The 15836-nt window shown below is 34.2% G+C and overlaps 4 non-coding genes across 4 annotated transcripts; all 4 read right to left on the reverse strand.

Annotated features, from left to right (window-relative positions):
* Window positions 1-3: 3 nt before the first annotated feature.
* Trnas-uga (transfer RNA serine (anticodon UGA)) lies at window positions 4-85 on the reverse strand. The gene has a single exon. It is a non-coding gene; the product is annotated as a tRNA-Ser (tRNA).
* Window positions 86-590: 505 nt separating this feature from the next.
* Trnas-uga (transfer RNA serine (anticodon UGA)) lies at window positions 591-672 on the reverse strand. The gene has a single exon. It is a non-coding gene; the product is annotated as a tRNA-Ser (tRNA).
* Window positions 673-11135: 10463 nt separating this feature from the next.
* On the reverse strand, window positions 11136-11217 carry Trnas-uga (transfer RNA serine (anticodon UGA)). Its single transcript has one exon. It is a non-coding gene; the product is annotated as a tRNA-Ser (tRNA).
* Window positions 11218-13684: 2467 nt separating this feature from the next.
* On the reverse strand, window positions 13685-13766 carry Trnas-uga (transfer RNA serine (anticodon UGA)). The gene has a single exon. It is a non-coding gene; the product is annotated as a tRNA-Ser (tRNA).
* Window positions 13767-15836: the final 2070 nt, after the last annotated feature.

A 15836-nucleotide genomic window follows, 5' to 3' on the forward strand; every position in this document is an offset into this window, starting at 1 on the left:
ACTCGCTGCGGGCAGGATTCGAACCTGCGCGGGCATTGCCCATTGGATTTCAAGTCCAACGCCTTAACCACTCGGCCACCACAGCTGCGCATCCGGGACGTCAGGTTAACATACTAACTTACTATATTGCCACTTTAGATGGGCGTTGTGTCGACTTGGCTTAAATTTATCATTCATTCAGATCTCTCTCTCTCTCTCTCTCTCTCTCTCTCTCTCTCTCTCTCTCTCTCTCTCTCTATCTATCTATCTCTCTCTCTCGCTCTCTCTCTCTCTATCTATCTCTCTCTCTATTGCGCGTACACTCATTTACTAATATCAACAGTAAGAATTTACTTTTCGCATTAAAAAAAAAATCTCACACGTGCCAACTAATATGTTCAACGTTCTCTCTTGCCTCCCCGTGCGGCCAGAATCAGTCATCTGCATTTTTTTGCATGGATGAAAACTTGCAATTAAAAAGTCGATCTATAGGGTATTCGGGTCTGCTTCAAACGAATACGATATTTGAAATTATTCCTTAAAAATTCACTGATTGCCATTTTGAATTTTTTTTACAAGTCAATCATTGAAAGAATAATAGTAAAATAACACGCTGCGGGCAGGATTCGAACCTGCGCGGGCATTGCCCATTGGATTTCAAGTCCAACGCCTTAACCACTCGGCCACCACAGCCACGAATTTGCAACGTTAGTTTAACATACTAGTTCAGTACATTATCACTTTATATGAGTGTTATGTCGTGACCATCATCATGGATGGCCTGTCAGCTGAAAAATGACGTCATCGCCATAGGTCCTAGCAATCAAGATAAGTGGAACAGTAACACAGACTGTCGATAATGAGCAGACATTTTTTACAGAAAGCGTTAGAAAACTTTAAAATTGGATTAAAAAAGATAAACATGATACTTTGTACTGAAACTCATCCAATATTAATAATAAAAATATTAATAATAAAAAACGAATTGAAAGGGAGAAAAGTTGTTTTAAAGTTTAAAAAGAAAAGGAATACGACTTGATTTGTATGTAACTGAAGTTTATTCAATAGAAAAAATAAAAGTGAACAATAAATATTTTTTAAATCAATAAAATAATATTTTAAAAATCAAAACTGAAAAACAAACAATAAATTAGTTTAACTGAAATACGAACAATAAATTAGTTTACCTGAAAAACGAACAATAAATTAGTTTAACTGAAAAACGAACAATAAATTGGTTTAACTGAATAACGAACAATAAATTAGTTTAACTGAATAACGAACAATTAGTTTAACTGAATAACAAACAATAAGTTAAAAATTAAATTCAAACAAATGTTAGTATAAACAAAGTTACTAAGGCAGAAATATTTCAAGCATTGAATATTAAAAAAGCTATTTCTTCAACAGCCTCTCTCCCGGATATTAAATTTTTGCAGCTATTGCATATCAGTTTTTTGAAAACTGCATGACCGCAATAACCTGCTAAGTATAATATAACAGGAAGTACTTCCTTGCATTGATTAACATCATCTTCTGTTACATCTATGTTAAATTTATAAACATGTAACTCTTGCTCCCTTGTCATTTAATCTAAGTTAGTTTCTTTTACATTTTTCAATTCAATAGTTCGATTATAAATTGGTAAGCTCAATTTTAAAACTGACAACATTCTGAGTTTTTTTTTTCACATTCATACACCTGACGTATCGATATATTATACTGATCTCCACTAAGTTGTCGATACTGGCCAAACCTTGCCTCAAGGTTATCTGTCTGAAACTTTCCTGGTAATATATACATGTTCAATACATTTATACAACATTTAGTCAATTCTAAAATTGCGTAAGTAGTATGGTGCAAAGCAGTATATGTTTCCTTTGTTAACTTACCAGTTCTTCCAGGAATGCTATTCCAAGTTTCTAACCAGTCACAGAACACATTTAGTAAACTATAATTATCACTATTTAATGTAAGTGGATTAGCATATTTATTACGAAGTCGACAACCTTTATATGGTGTTTTCACATTCAGTATTGTCCACCAAATATAAAATATTTGAATGTATTCTGCGATTTCTGCATAATTTGGTAAGCATTCCTGTTTTCCTAAGGTTAGCAAACCTTGAATAGTATATTCGTTGAAAATTTGCAAAACCAAATTAACATTTTGCCTTTCAAAAGTAGTCGAAGAAAGAGCTTTTGAAGTCAACTTATAGCAATATTTCACAAGTGATTGAGATTCTAGGGCATAAAGTTTATGTAAACTAGAAAATGGAGCACTTTGGATGTTATCTAATTCATGATTTCCATTATAACAAAACTTTGGGAATATCATGCATTTACGTGCATCTTTTTGGCCAAGCCAATTGTTTCTAATGCATTTAAATATATGCACTGAGTCTAATAAGAAGAAAAGAGGGCTAGACGTTCTAACTGGATGGGGATATACAATTGAAAGCTTTGATGGGCTACAAAGGAAAGGCATAGCTTTTTTTATTGCATTATTATCTGTTATAACAGATAATACCTTATATCTTCTAAGCCAATTATTACACGTTTAATTATGTCAAATACGTTCTCAGCTAGAAGACATTTAGTTGGCATAACATGCACAACATCCTTATATTGTAAGAATACACTGCTACGCATAAAAGCAAATGCACTTGTGGCAGGTTCATTGCTGTTGTTAGCTAAGCCAACAATATTACCACCTTTATAATCTAGATAAGGTTTGAGATGTATTTCATCAACAAGTAAAGATACTGTGATGTCATTCTGCATTAGTAACTTGAACTTACTTTTAATATACATGAGAAAATTGTTATCGTGTTGTTTAATGACAGGATTCATTGAAGTTGATAAGGTTAATCTTCGAATGGTTGAATAGTATGGTAAAATTACATTTTTAGTGTCTCTTAACAGTCTGTACCTTCTAGGGGAGCAGTTATATAAGGAAGAAAATACCATCATTTCACCATTGTCATTATGTTAAAATTTGTTCAGATATGGACTTAATGGCATTAAAATATTTAAATGGTTCATCTTGCACTAATAGCAAAAATGATAAGATTAATTTTAATAAAGAACTTATATTAGAAGTTTTCATTTCCTATTCTTCGGTGTCCATTTTTTTCATGTTTTCCATCAAAATCTGCAGAGTATTTTCCGCTGTTACATGTTTAGGAATTCTATACTCCCCTATAGTACTCATTTCCATGTCACTACAGAATACTCTAACGGCCAAGTCCGGTTCAATCACCATAGACATTTTTATTTTGGGACATGGGCATCTCTTGATATGGCATATAATGATGGTATTGTCTTGCCTAATAGAAGTCCAATAATTTTTATCTATAAACGTTAATTCTTTTTCTAAATCATCAATATTATGGAAAGTTTTACGTTTCCGTAACTCTAACTCGTCAGCAACACTTTCACATAATGCACGCTTAAGAGCATAATTTTCTAAACGCATTTTCTTTGCGTTAGGACACTCACTAAAAGTGGTTGATGACGATAAATAGGAGGGACAGTTTGGTAATATTCGAGGAATAGCATCATCCTTAAGATAGGGATTTTTTAATTTAACACTAATTGTCTTTCCAGTCCTTTCATCAAATGCTGATACCTCTCGCTGTATGTCTTCAGGTCGAAAATGAAGTTCACATACCTAAAGAAATAATTTAAAAGAAAATCGTACCATGTTTGACTTAATACAAAAAAAAAGAAAATTGCATGACAAAAAACGATAAAATAAAAAAAATAAGGTAAATGTGCAGAATTAGTCCGCCCTCGAAAAATCCTTTTAAATTACCACTTCTATAGGTTTTCGGTGGTGCTGAAAACGAAAATAACGTTTAAAATTACGGCAAACTAGTAGTTTCCAAGATACAAAGAGATGTTAGTTAAAAAGGGGGGGATAATTTAACCTAAAACGACCACACACTTTATGACCAATTTTTTTTTTTTACATGGGCAACGAGCAATTTTTTTTGTTAATTACATTTTCGCCTCAAACAAGGCGAAGTGTCTCTTTGATGTAGGTATGAACACAACTAAACGTAAAATGAGCACCTACAGTTGACCCCCTCTCCCCGACAAAAATTCTGTTTACACTTTTTGAAAGGGGGTGCTCATTTTACGTTAAACTGTGTTCATTGAACGTTGACTCCCAACGCCCAACATAAATGTGGCAATACTCATTTTTCTTCGCTTTCATTTGTTAAAAAGAAAGCGCTCTAAAAACACGATGGCCATAAATTGGGTGCTCATTTTACGTTTAAATTTTTATAGAAAAGTGATCCCCCATTTTTTAAAACTAACACTTCTTCATATTCGAAACTACTCGTTTGCCGTAATTTTAAACGTTATTTTCGTTTACAGCGCCACTAGCAGTATCATGATTTTGGGGAAATTTTTGACAACCCTAACACAAAACTGCGAATAACATATACAAAACTCGTAATTTCTCCGTTTAAAGTGGGTTGTTTATTTTCTTTATGGAATATACTTCCAAAATAAACTATTAAGATTGTTTAAAAAATAATAGAAATATTATTTTTTTTATTGCCGGCATTTTGTAAGTACTTTTCTTTAAATAAAAAATAATCTTTCTATTATTTTTTTAAATAATTTTAATAATTTATTTTGGAAGTATATTCTCCAAAATTCTGACACCTATAGGGCCACGACATTCACCACAAATAATTTTTAATAAGCTTTTGGGATAACAAAAGCGGTCATAAACTTTAAAAAAAAAAAGTTTAATCTATTTCATGCTGATATAAATATTGCACAGTAAAATAGTTGAACTAAAAAGATAAATGATTTTTCTTATTTAGAATTATTTAAACAAGGAATTTCTTTTTTACGATATCGCTTTTATTAAATTGTTAAATAATATTTTCACTATACTCTCCATTTTAAATAAGTTTCTAAATAATAATTTATTATTTCAGCACATAACTAAAATTACATGTAAAATTCATTTTATATATATATTCATTTTTATGTTAAAATACGTTCTAAAAAAATAAATAAATAAATAAAAAAGGCGCGTTTTTTTTTTGTTTTGTTTTGTTTTTGTTTTGTTTTGGTTTTGTTTTTTAATATCTCAAAAATTTTAACACTTACTTTGCTATATTTAGATGGAGTAAAATTCTTTCTTTTTATTGCATTAATTCACCGGTAATTTTTTTTTCCTTTTTGGGGGTAAATGAAAACACGGTAACTTTTTGTCCATTTTTGTAGTTACCTCGGCATTTTGGAACTATACATCTCGACGGCATGTTTAAATTTATTTAACCCTCCAAAACTTTAAACCAACTTAACCAAAGTTAAATTGATACAATACATATGAATAAATAACTGTCGCACAATTTTATTAATATTTATATTAATATAGTGAATAATGGTTTATATTATTACTATATAAACATAGCAAAAAGATAACTATTTTATAAAATAGGAAAATAAATAATCTAATAGAAACCTACAATCTAATAGAAATAAATGATCTAATAATTAAAACGTAGATTCCATGAACAAAGCTTCTTTCTTAGAACTGCACACCTGTGTAACTCTGTTCCGTCTGCCTGCTTCCCTCCTGACTACAACTTGGATGTCTTCAAGGCCTAATCCAGCTCCTTAAAAGAGGTACACTGTATTGAGATAAAAATAAAGATTACCTCTGCCTTGTAGGATTTCTCATTCACTGACTAAGGACAAAAAGGTGGACTATAGTATAAGAATACGATGATTTTCCAGATTAGACCAAAAGTTTTGAAATAATGAATGCACCGCAATTAAACGTTACCAAAGGCAATATACGTTACTCTTCTATCTATTTGGTTATGTTTAATTTTTCTTGCATCTTGAATTGTTTTACTTTAAAATAATCGTAATGTAAAGCCTGTTCATTTAGAATGAAATATAAAATAGTGGTCTCGTTGGAGCCATAATCGAGTTTCAGTAATTGTTCAAATATCGAAATTTAAACAAAATACTGATCATCGCGTGTTTGCATTGATGACGTCTACTGGGTGTGTTTCAATCAGTAATTTGTTTGATTTGGGATTTTTATCTATGCTCGACTATGGCTCTAATGAGACCATTATTTTCTTGTTTCTTCAAACTAAACAGGCTTTATTTGTAAATAAATAAGAAATATATTGTGGGTGAATACTTGCTGATGACATCACGCGCTATAACAAACTAATGAACACATATATAAGAGAATGAAGAGGAACTCTTCCGATCTGTAGTGGAATGGGGCTCTAACTGGTTGGTAACTTTCAATGTTGGTAAGACTAAGCTTATTTCCTTGAATAATTACAAAAAAAAACCTTCTCAGCTAATGATTGCCATGACTAATGATACCCTGCCTGAAAGTCATTCCCTCAAGCTCCTAGACAACATGAACTGGAACAAAAACATTCAGGCAATTGCCAAAGCTGCTGCTAGGAAGGTGGTCTCTCTATCGTGCTCAGAAGCTACTCATACCTGAGAGTATACTGTATCCCCACACGACCACTATTCGCCCAGGTATGGAGTATTGTTGTCATATATGAACTAGTGCATCTGCCACTAGTCCCTCCTTCCTACACAGGGTTCAGAAAATAGTAGACAACCTGATAGGTCCTGCACTATCAACGAAGCTCCAACCTCTGTCCCATCGCTGAAACTTAACATACTTGTGTCTGTTTTATAAGTATTTCAATGGCAAGTGCGCTGACGAACTCTAAGCACAAGGACCTCCTCCACGACAATACCCCCGAAAAACCTGACAAGCAGCAAAATCCCACCTTTTCACTGTAGAGCTATCTAGATACCGTAAAGCCTTCTAGTAAAATAGCTTTCTCCCCTCTGACTGCTACACTTTGGAATTCCCTTCCGGGCTCTTGCTTCCCTGATTGTACTGACATGCAGAAGTTCAAGTATAATGTAAACAGATATCTCACTGCTCAACTCCCTAAATAGTATCCCTGCAAATAGTAGTCTATTGCGACTAAGTGACTCTGTGCCTTGTTTGGGGTGAAAATAAACAGTAAAAAATAAAATTAAAAAGAAAAGAAAAAGTTAAAACAAAAACAAGGTATCCAGATAGGTAGAAGAGTAACTTGCCTTTTGTAACATTTACTTTTTGTAAATTTATTTTATTTTCCAACCCCATGTTTTATTTTGTTTACTATTCTACCAGGGTTTTTATTTTCGATTTTTAATGATTATCGAGACTCCCAGATGACCATCTAACGTCAGCCAGTTTTGTCTTCTTCAAACGTAAGACTCACCACTACTTGTGTTTTAAAGTAAATAATCGTTTTAAAATAAATTTAAACACAAAAACTACTTATCCAGGTTAGTAGAAGTGTAACTTATCCTGCTTTTGGTGACATTTATTTGTTGTATGTTTGTTTATTTACAACTTTTTCGTTTTGTTGTTTATACTGCCAAAATGCCCAACAAATCAAACAAGACAATAATTCTATTTCGCATTTTGACATTTATAACGAGGAATCAAAATCAAACAAAATACACGTACATCAAGTCTGTTGTCAATGTCGCTGGGAAAATAATAGGATCCTTCTACCGCTCCAGAATGTATCTCACTACTGATGCAATTCTCTATCTGTATAAAAGCCAAGTACGTCCAAGGATGGAGTACTGCTGCAACCTGGGCAGGAGCTGCTAAAAACAGCCTATCCTGTCTTGACAGAGTACAAAATAGATTCGTGGCTTAATGGGGGATGCCCTTTTCCCTTCCCTGCAACCTCTCTCCCACAGAAGAGACGTTTCGAGCCTGTTTTATCATTATTTCCGTGGAAAGTGCTCGTCTGAGCTCCAATCTCTGGTCCCCCTCGCCAATCTTTCATGATAAACACCCGTTATGCTGAAACTACTGTCATTAATTTTCCCCGCTCTTTCCTGCAACCTCTCTCCCCACAGAAGAGACATTGCGAGCTTGTTTTATCGTTATTTCCGTGACAAGTGCTCGTCCGAGCTTCAATCTCTGGTCCCTCCCTCGCCAATCTTTCACGATAAACACCCGTCCAGCTGAAACTACTGTCATTAATTTTCCCCGCTCTTTATTTGTGCCTAAATCAAAACGTAGATTCCATGAACAAGGCTTCTGTGGAACTCTCTTTCGTTTGCCTGTTTCCTACCTGACTACAACTTGGATGTCTTCAAGTCCAACATAAACAAATTCCTGACAAACCGCCCCCTTAAGCAAGACACTTTATCAAATCTCCAATACTAGCGATTACTACGATACTATTCCATTGATTACTGTACACGCAATAACCCTTATCCCCCTGTGGCTTCCGGGCCTTGATAAGTGGTGACCTCAATGTAAAAAAAAAAAAAAAAGAAACACAACAAATAACTTTTATCAAATATTTAAGTTTTTAGTAAACGTTCAGCGGCAATCATGCATATTCACTTATTGGTGCCATTGGTTCGAAAAGGAAATAGACAGTCGTTGCCGATTTCGTATCCTTGCTGAAAAAAGTTCCCCGGTTATTGTTTGTTTCATTTCAGTATTGACTTAAAATATAACTAGCAGGACCTGTTTCTCGGTGTTGCCCAAGAAGATATAAAAGAATGCTAACTAATTGAATTGCTATTTTTTTTATGTTTGCACGTACGTGTGCATCCTCACCCACCTTCCAAAAATGATACCTTGGAACCTTTTTTTTATATTTTTATATACATGTAAACTGGAAATATTCAATATAATTTATGCGTGTTATTTCAGAGCAAGGAAAATGTATTTCCTATGTTAGTTTCATAAATTAGTGAAATTAAAATTATTTTGTTTTGTGAGGCAGTAAGTAAATTAAGAATGTAATAATAAATGTAAAAAATAACTTTATAAATCAAACAATACATTCATGGATATTAAAACAGTGTAAAATGAAATGGACTGATGATATACAAGCATAAAACTTTTTTCCCCGTATTTTTACAAAGGAAATTTTCATTTTTATACAGAAAATTTGATGCGGGTATGAGAATTTCCCGTAGCACCATAACCATAAAAGAACGACTAAGTGTTTATGAGGAATTATTAGATAAATGCTAAAACTATTAATTCTGGGGTATTTCTGTCAATGATAAATCCTTATAGACTGAGGCAAATTTGTTACAAAATATGATATGCATCAGGAACAATTTTTTATTTACATGTACATGTGAACTGGAAGCATTTAATATAGATTATTTTTGTTATTTCAGAATTTTAGGCAAAAAATATAATTCCTATAATCGTCTCGCATTACTTTACCTCGTAGATTAGATCACTTATTTATTTTCATTTGAATTATGTACGACCATTGCGACCAATATTATTATGTAAGGATGTGTGTAGAGAGGAGGCGGTAGCGGATATCCGAGTGTTGAAATGATGAAAAATGAGTCGACAACCTCCGAGTTTTCCGTTAAAAGAGCAGTAAGCACCCCCAAGTTTCAAAAAATAAAGACAGAGTAAATCTTATAGTATTTTAAAATACAGAAATTATTCGATTGTGAAAATTCCTCCTAGACTGATTTAACGATAAATATTTCCGAATAAATATTTTGAATGCTGAAAGTATTTGTTCTTTGTTATCTTTAATCTTTCCTTGTTTGAGAATTCCTCCTAGACCGAGGCAATTATGAATCAGTTGTAAATAAGTATTTTAAAACGTTGAAACTGTTTTTCATTATCTCTAATTTTTCCTTGTTTGAGAAGTTCTCCAAGACTGGGGTGATTATTAATTTGATTAAAATCAGTGACCCTCATAGATTTTTCTCAGTATACGAAAATAATGAAAATGCGAAACTAATATCGTGTTTGCATTATGGACGCCTTAAAAACAATGTTTCTATGGCATAATAAGCTGTAAAGTACATATGCAAATATTTTGTTAATAAAAAAATCAAGTAATGGTCAGAATTTCATGAATTTTGAGTTATTAACTCACAATTACATGAATTTATATATAAAATGGGATTTTCGTGAAAAATGCGTGTTTCATCTATTATATAAAGGGGGCCTGCCTGTGTGTTTGTGTATGCGTTTGTGTGTTTGTTTGTATGTCTGCTAAAACTGTTGTGATCCTCATCCGACCGGATCGAAACTGGTACCATCTGAAATGGCAATGCCCTGGATGCATAATATGTGAAAATTAGAAAAAAAAGATTCCTTCTCTTGCAATCAATTGGACACCTTTGCAGATGGTGGTCCGTTTTTCGCATCGCTTTTTCGTACGCGTATTAAACTAAAACTATGTTTAAAAGGCTTATTTTGCAACGTGATGACGTCATAAGCACTCGTGGCCGTGTAGGCAAAAGCGTTTGTCCGTAACTTCTTGCCTTCTTCCCTTCTTTCGTGTTTCACGTTCTAGCCCGGCCATTGCAGCTCATTTTTTTTCGGTCGCACGAGCACTTCCTGCTATTTTAAGTGAAAGAAATTTTTTTTGATTTATTTTTATTTATTGGGGAGGATTCAAAAGCACGGGCAACAAAAAGTGCTCAATATCTGGCGAATAGCTTCTACACTTGGTTTCCCTTCTGCCGAAATATCTAGTGGGGAGGTTGTCGTGTACTTCTTTTCTTTTTTTTCTTTTTTTTTTTTTACATTTTCGTGTTTTTGTCCGTGTTTACGTAGGATTACCGTATCTTTTATTTTTAAAATTGTTGTGGTGGCATCGACGTTTCCCACGATGGAGTTGACATATAATAATGAAAAAGTGCTCAATATCCTTAGTATAGCAGGTGTGTCCAAATGGAACTTCATGTGAACTCGGGCAACGCCGGGTATCCATGCTAGTAAATATATATTACAAATTGCAAAGTATATAATAATTAATATTCTAGAAAGTTGAAGTAAACAACCAATTCTTTCGTCGTTTATCGTGAATTTGTAAAATATCTCTATGGAATATATGAAATGCGTTTTAATAGTTTTTGCCGAAAAAAAAAAAATTTGAATAAAAGAAAAAAACTAATAAAACAAATAATATTGCCTTTTTGCGTTTTCCATTATTTATATTTTTTGTTATATTTTTGGATTCCGTTCATTTCATTATACTTTAAAGACTATATGAAAGTATTTGTTGACGTTCTAAAACTGTAAGCATTTGTCTACATTGAAAGAACAATAATAAAACAACTCGCTGCGGGCAGGATTCGAACCTGCGCGGGCATTGCCCATTGGATTTCAAGTCCAACGCCTTAACCACTCGGCCACCACAGCTGCGCATCCGGGACGTCAGGTTAACATACTAACTTACTATATTGCCACTTTAGATTTTTTTTTTTTTTTTTTTTTTTTTTTTATTCAATTTTCACCCCAAACAAGGCACAGTGCCACTTTGAAGCAGGGGGCTACTATTAGGGAATTAATTAGCGGGGTCATTATGAAGGGAGAAGAGTAGAAAGATGTTTGTTAACATTACACTTGAACTTCTGCATATCATTGCAGTTGGGAAAGCAGAATCCCGGAAGGGAGTTCCAAAGACCCGCAGTTCTGGGGAAGAAACTATTGGAGTAAAAGGCTTTCTTGCACCTAGGGATCTCCACTGTAAAGGGATGAGACTTAGTAGCTTGTCGGGTTTGTCGGGGGTAGTTACGTCGGGGAGGTACAAGTGTTTGCAGTTCGTCAGAGCATTCACCATTAAAGTATTTGTAGAACAGGCAGAGGGATGCAACATCTCGTCGATGGGACAGAGGTTGAAGCCCAGATGACAGTTCAGGACCTATCAGGTTTGCGACTCTTTTTTGAACCCTGTCCAGGAGCGAGAGACAAGCAGCAGATGCACCAGCCCAGATGTGACAACAGTACTCCATACATGGGCGAATGGTTGCCTTATAGAGGTATAGGATACTGGCAGGCGTAAGTAGTTTTCTAGCACGGTAGAGGGAGCCAACCTTCCTTGCAGCAGCCTTGGCAATGCTCTCAATGTATCTATTCCAGTTCATATTCCCTGTAAACGTTAGGCCGAGGAGTTTAAAAGAAGTACTTTCAGGCAATGTGTTCTTGGCCATTGCTATTGGTGGTAGAGAAGGTTTCTTGTAGTTATTGAAGGAAACAAGCTTAGTCTTAGCAGCATTGAATGAGACCAACCATTTTTGTCCCCATTCCACTACGGATTGGAGGTCATCCTCTAGTGTTTCTGCCATTTTCTTGGATATGTGTTCATTTGTTTTCCCCTCATATCTGTTATAGAGAGTGGTGTCATCGGCAAATATACCCATCTCCGAAACAATATTATCAGGGAGGTCGTTTATGAATATCAGGAACAATAGAGGTCCAAGGATAGACCCCTGAGGCACTCCCGCATTTATGTCATATTGTTTGGATGTACGTCCGTCGAGGACAACTTTGATTTTTCTATTACTTAAGAAGGATTTAATTACGTTATGAATTCTTCCAGTGATTCCATATGATCTAATTTTCCTTAGAAGACCATCGTGCCATACCCTGTCAAAAGCCTTAGATATATCAAGGGCCACCGCTCTACCCTCCCCTGTTTTATCCAATGAACGGTATATACGTTCAGAAACTACAGTTAAGATATCTGCTGTTGAACGGGCTTGCCTGAATCCATATTGTTTGTCAGTCAAGAGTTTAGCAGCTGTTAGGTGCTGGACTAGGGCTTTATTAACTAAGGACTCAAATATTTTGGCGAAAATCGGGAGGAGGCTAATGGGGCGATAATTTAGTGGGTCAGTTCTTTCACCAGAATTCTTGAAGACTGGTACCACAGAGGCGGTTTTCCAGCAGTCGGGAAAACAAGATTCGTTAAGGCATTTATTGTAAAGTTTGGACAGAACTGGAGCAACCTCGGCAGAGCATTTTTTTAATAGCACAGCCGGGATGAGATCTGGTCCACATGCTTTAGAGGTGTCTAGGTTTTTTATAATAGCATGTACCTGAGAAGGGGTGATTTTCAAGTCGTCAAGTGTGGCGTCTGTTCGCAGAGGAAAATCAGGGAGTGAGTGGTGTACCGAGTTCAGTGTGGAGTTTGAGGCAAACCGACTGGCAAGCAGATTAGCCTTGTCAGTTGCCGTGCAAGCAACCTCATGATTGTTTGTTAGTGGGGGAATAATTGACTGTCCATTATTAACTACGCTGTTGTAGATTTTCCAAAAATCCCGGGTTCCTAATTTCTGTGCTTCGATGCGCTTTCTGGTGGTTTCAGAGTAATCTGACTTAGCTGTGTCTATCACTCTCTTACAATTATTTCTAGCTTCTATAAACTTCTGTTTATTTGAGCTGGACTTATGTCGGTTGAATCTGCGGAACGGCGTTGTGTCGACTTGGCTTAAATTTATCATTCATTCAGATCTCTCTCTCTCTCTCTCTCTCTCTCTCTCTCTCTCTCTCTCTCTCTCTCTCTCTCTCTATTGCGCGTACGCTCATTTACTAATATCAACAGTAAGAATTCACTTTTCGCATTAAAAAAAAAATCTCACACGTGCCAACCAATATGTTCAACGTTCTCTCTTGCCTCCCCGTGCGGCCAGAATCAGCCATCTGTATTTTTTTGCATGGATGAAAACTTGCAATTAAAAAGTCGATCTATAGGGTATTCGGGTCTGCTTCAAACGAATACGATATTTGAAATTATTCCTTATAAATTCACTGATTGCCATTTTGAATTTTTTTTTTTTTTTTTTGTTTACAAGTCAATCATTGAAAGAATAATAGTAAAATAACACGCTGCGGGCAGGATTCGAACCTGCGCGGGCATTGCCCATTGGATTTCAAGTCCAACGCCTTAACCACTCGGCCACCACAGCCACGAATTTGCAACGTTAGTTTAACATACTAGTTCAGTACATTATCACTTTATATGAGTGTTATATCGTGACCATCATCATGGACGGCCTGTCAGCTGAAAAATGACGTCATCGCCATAACTAAAATTACATGTAAAATTCGTTATATATATATATATATATATATATATATATATATATATATATATATATATATATATATATATATATATATTCATTTTTATTTTAAAATACGTTCTAAAAAAATAAATAAAAAAGGCGCGTTTTTGTTTGTTTTGTTTTTTGTTTTTGTTTTTTTAATATCTCAAACATTTTAACACTTACTCTGCTATATTTATATGGAGTAAAATCCTTTCTTTTTATTGCATTAATCCACTGGTAAATTATTTCCTTTTGGGGGGGAAATGAAAACACGGTAACTTTTTGTCCATTTTCGTAGTTACCTCGGCATTTTGGAACCATACATCTCGAAGGCATGTTTAAATTTATTTAACCCTCCAAAACTTTAAACCAACTTCCGGTTTAGTCATGAGACACGTGACCAAATTTCAACAGACCGATGTTCATGACGTCACCAGACTAAATTATAGTCGTCGCTAGGCCATCATATTACGGTAGCCACGGTTATGTCTACTTGGCCTTATTTTATAATTCAGATTCTTCCTCTCTCTCCCTCTCTCTCTCCCCCCCCCTCTCTCTCTCTCTCTCTCTCTCTCTCTCTCTCTATCGCGCGTGCACTCATTTGCTAATATCAACAGTAGTAATGGATGAAGACTTGCAATTAAAAAGTTGATTTTTAGGACATTCGGATCTGTTTCAAGTAAATATAATATTTAAAATTGTCTCCGGCAAGTACTTCACATAATATTAAGACCTTCATTCTCCGACGTATTCCTTCAACCTCATAATTTCATTGGTTGCCTTTTGGAATGGTTTTGTTTACAGGTAAATTCGGCATCGTTTTCAACTCGATTTCCTTAATTCCATTTTTTTTATGGATTCAAATATCCCGGGGTTTTTTTTTTTTTTTTTTTTTGCTCTTATTTATAATTTATTTATTCTATTTTATTTATTTATTTATTTATATATTTTATTCTGTTGTATTTTATTTATTTATATATTTTATTTTATTGTATTTTATTTATTTATATATTTTATTTTATTTATTTATATATTTTATTTTATTATTTATTTATTGTATCTTATTTATTTATTTATTTATTTATTTTGGTGCCTCACCCCACAAATCTAAACTACAAATGAGAACAAAAAAGGGAGATTTGATACCCCAACCTATATAAAAAAAAAAATAAATAAATAAATGAAATAAATAAATAAAAATTTAAAATGTACCTACTCACATCTAAATAAATAAAATTTTAAAAAAATAAAAACTTTCCTTGCGCCGACGGTACTCTCAAATTTGCGAATTCTCACCTCCAAAAAAGATAAATAACGAGGCCGGGTTGACTTGTTTTAGAAAACGAGGCAGGATTAATTTGTAAACAATAAAATTCAAAATGGCGACTAGTGAATTTATATGGAATACATCGGAAAATGTGCGTGTTAATATCATAAGAACCGGCGACAATTTTAAATATGATATTCTTTCGAAAAAGATGCTAAAGAGATGGATCGCCTTGATATGAGGAGTGGTTTGTTAGGCAGTGAATGAGATTAGCAGTAATTGAAGAGTCTGAGATCGCTATGGATGGTGAGATAAAGGGATTTTTTAATGGAAATCGTTCCAGACAATGGTATGAAGCCACTTGATGTAAGGAGCTAAAAGGGGGAGTACGAACTAGCCAATGATAAATGTAAGATGGATAGATTCTGGCCGAGAAAACAGCAATTTTTCCTGTTTTGTCAGAAACATCGCTTATGGAATGTGAAGACTAAAGGGCAAAAGAATGGAAGTGATGTTAGATAATTAACATTGTTAAAAGTTAATTAGTTATTATCGATCTATCTGTCTATCTATTTAGCTATCTATTCAATGATATTCTTAAAATGGTTTATATTGGGAGTTATTTATTGTTTATAGAATAAAGTATAGCAATGGGTTTTAGC

This window comes from Euprymna scolopes, chromosome 30 (assembly GCF_053919585.1).
Source record: "Euprymna scolopes isolate OS-2025 chromosome 30, ASM5391958v1, whole genome shotgun sequence".
NCBI classification, from domain to species: domain Eukaryota; kingdom Metazoa; phylum Mollusca; class Cephalopoda; order Sepiida; family Sepiolidae; genus Euprymna; species Euprymna scolopes.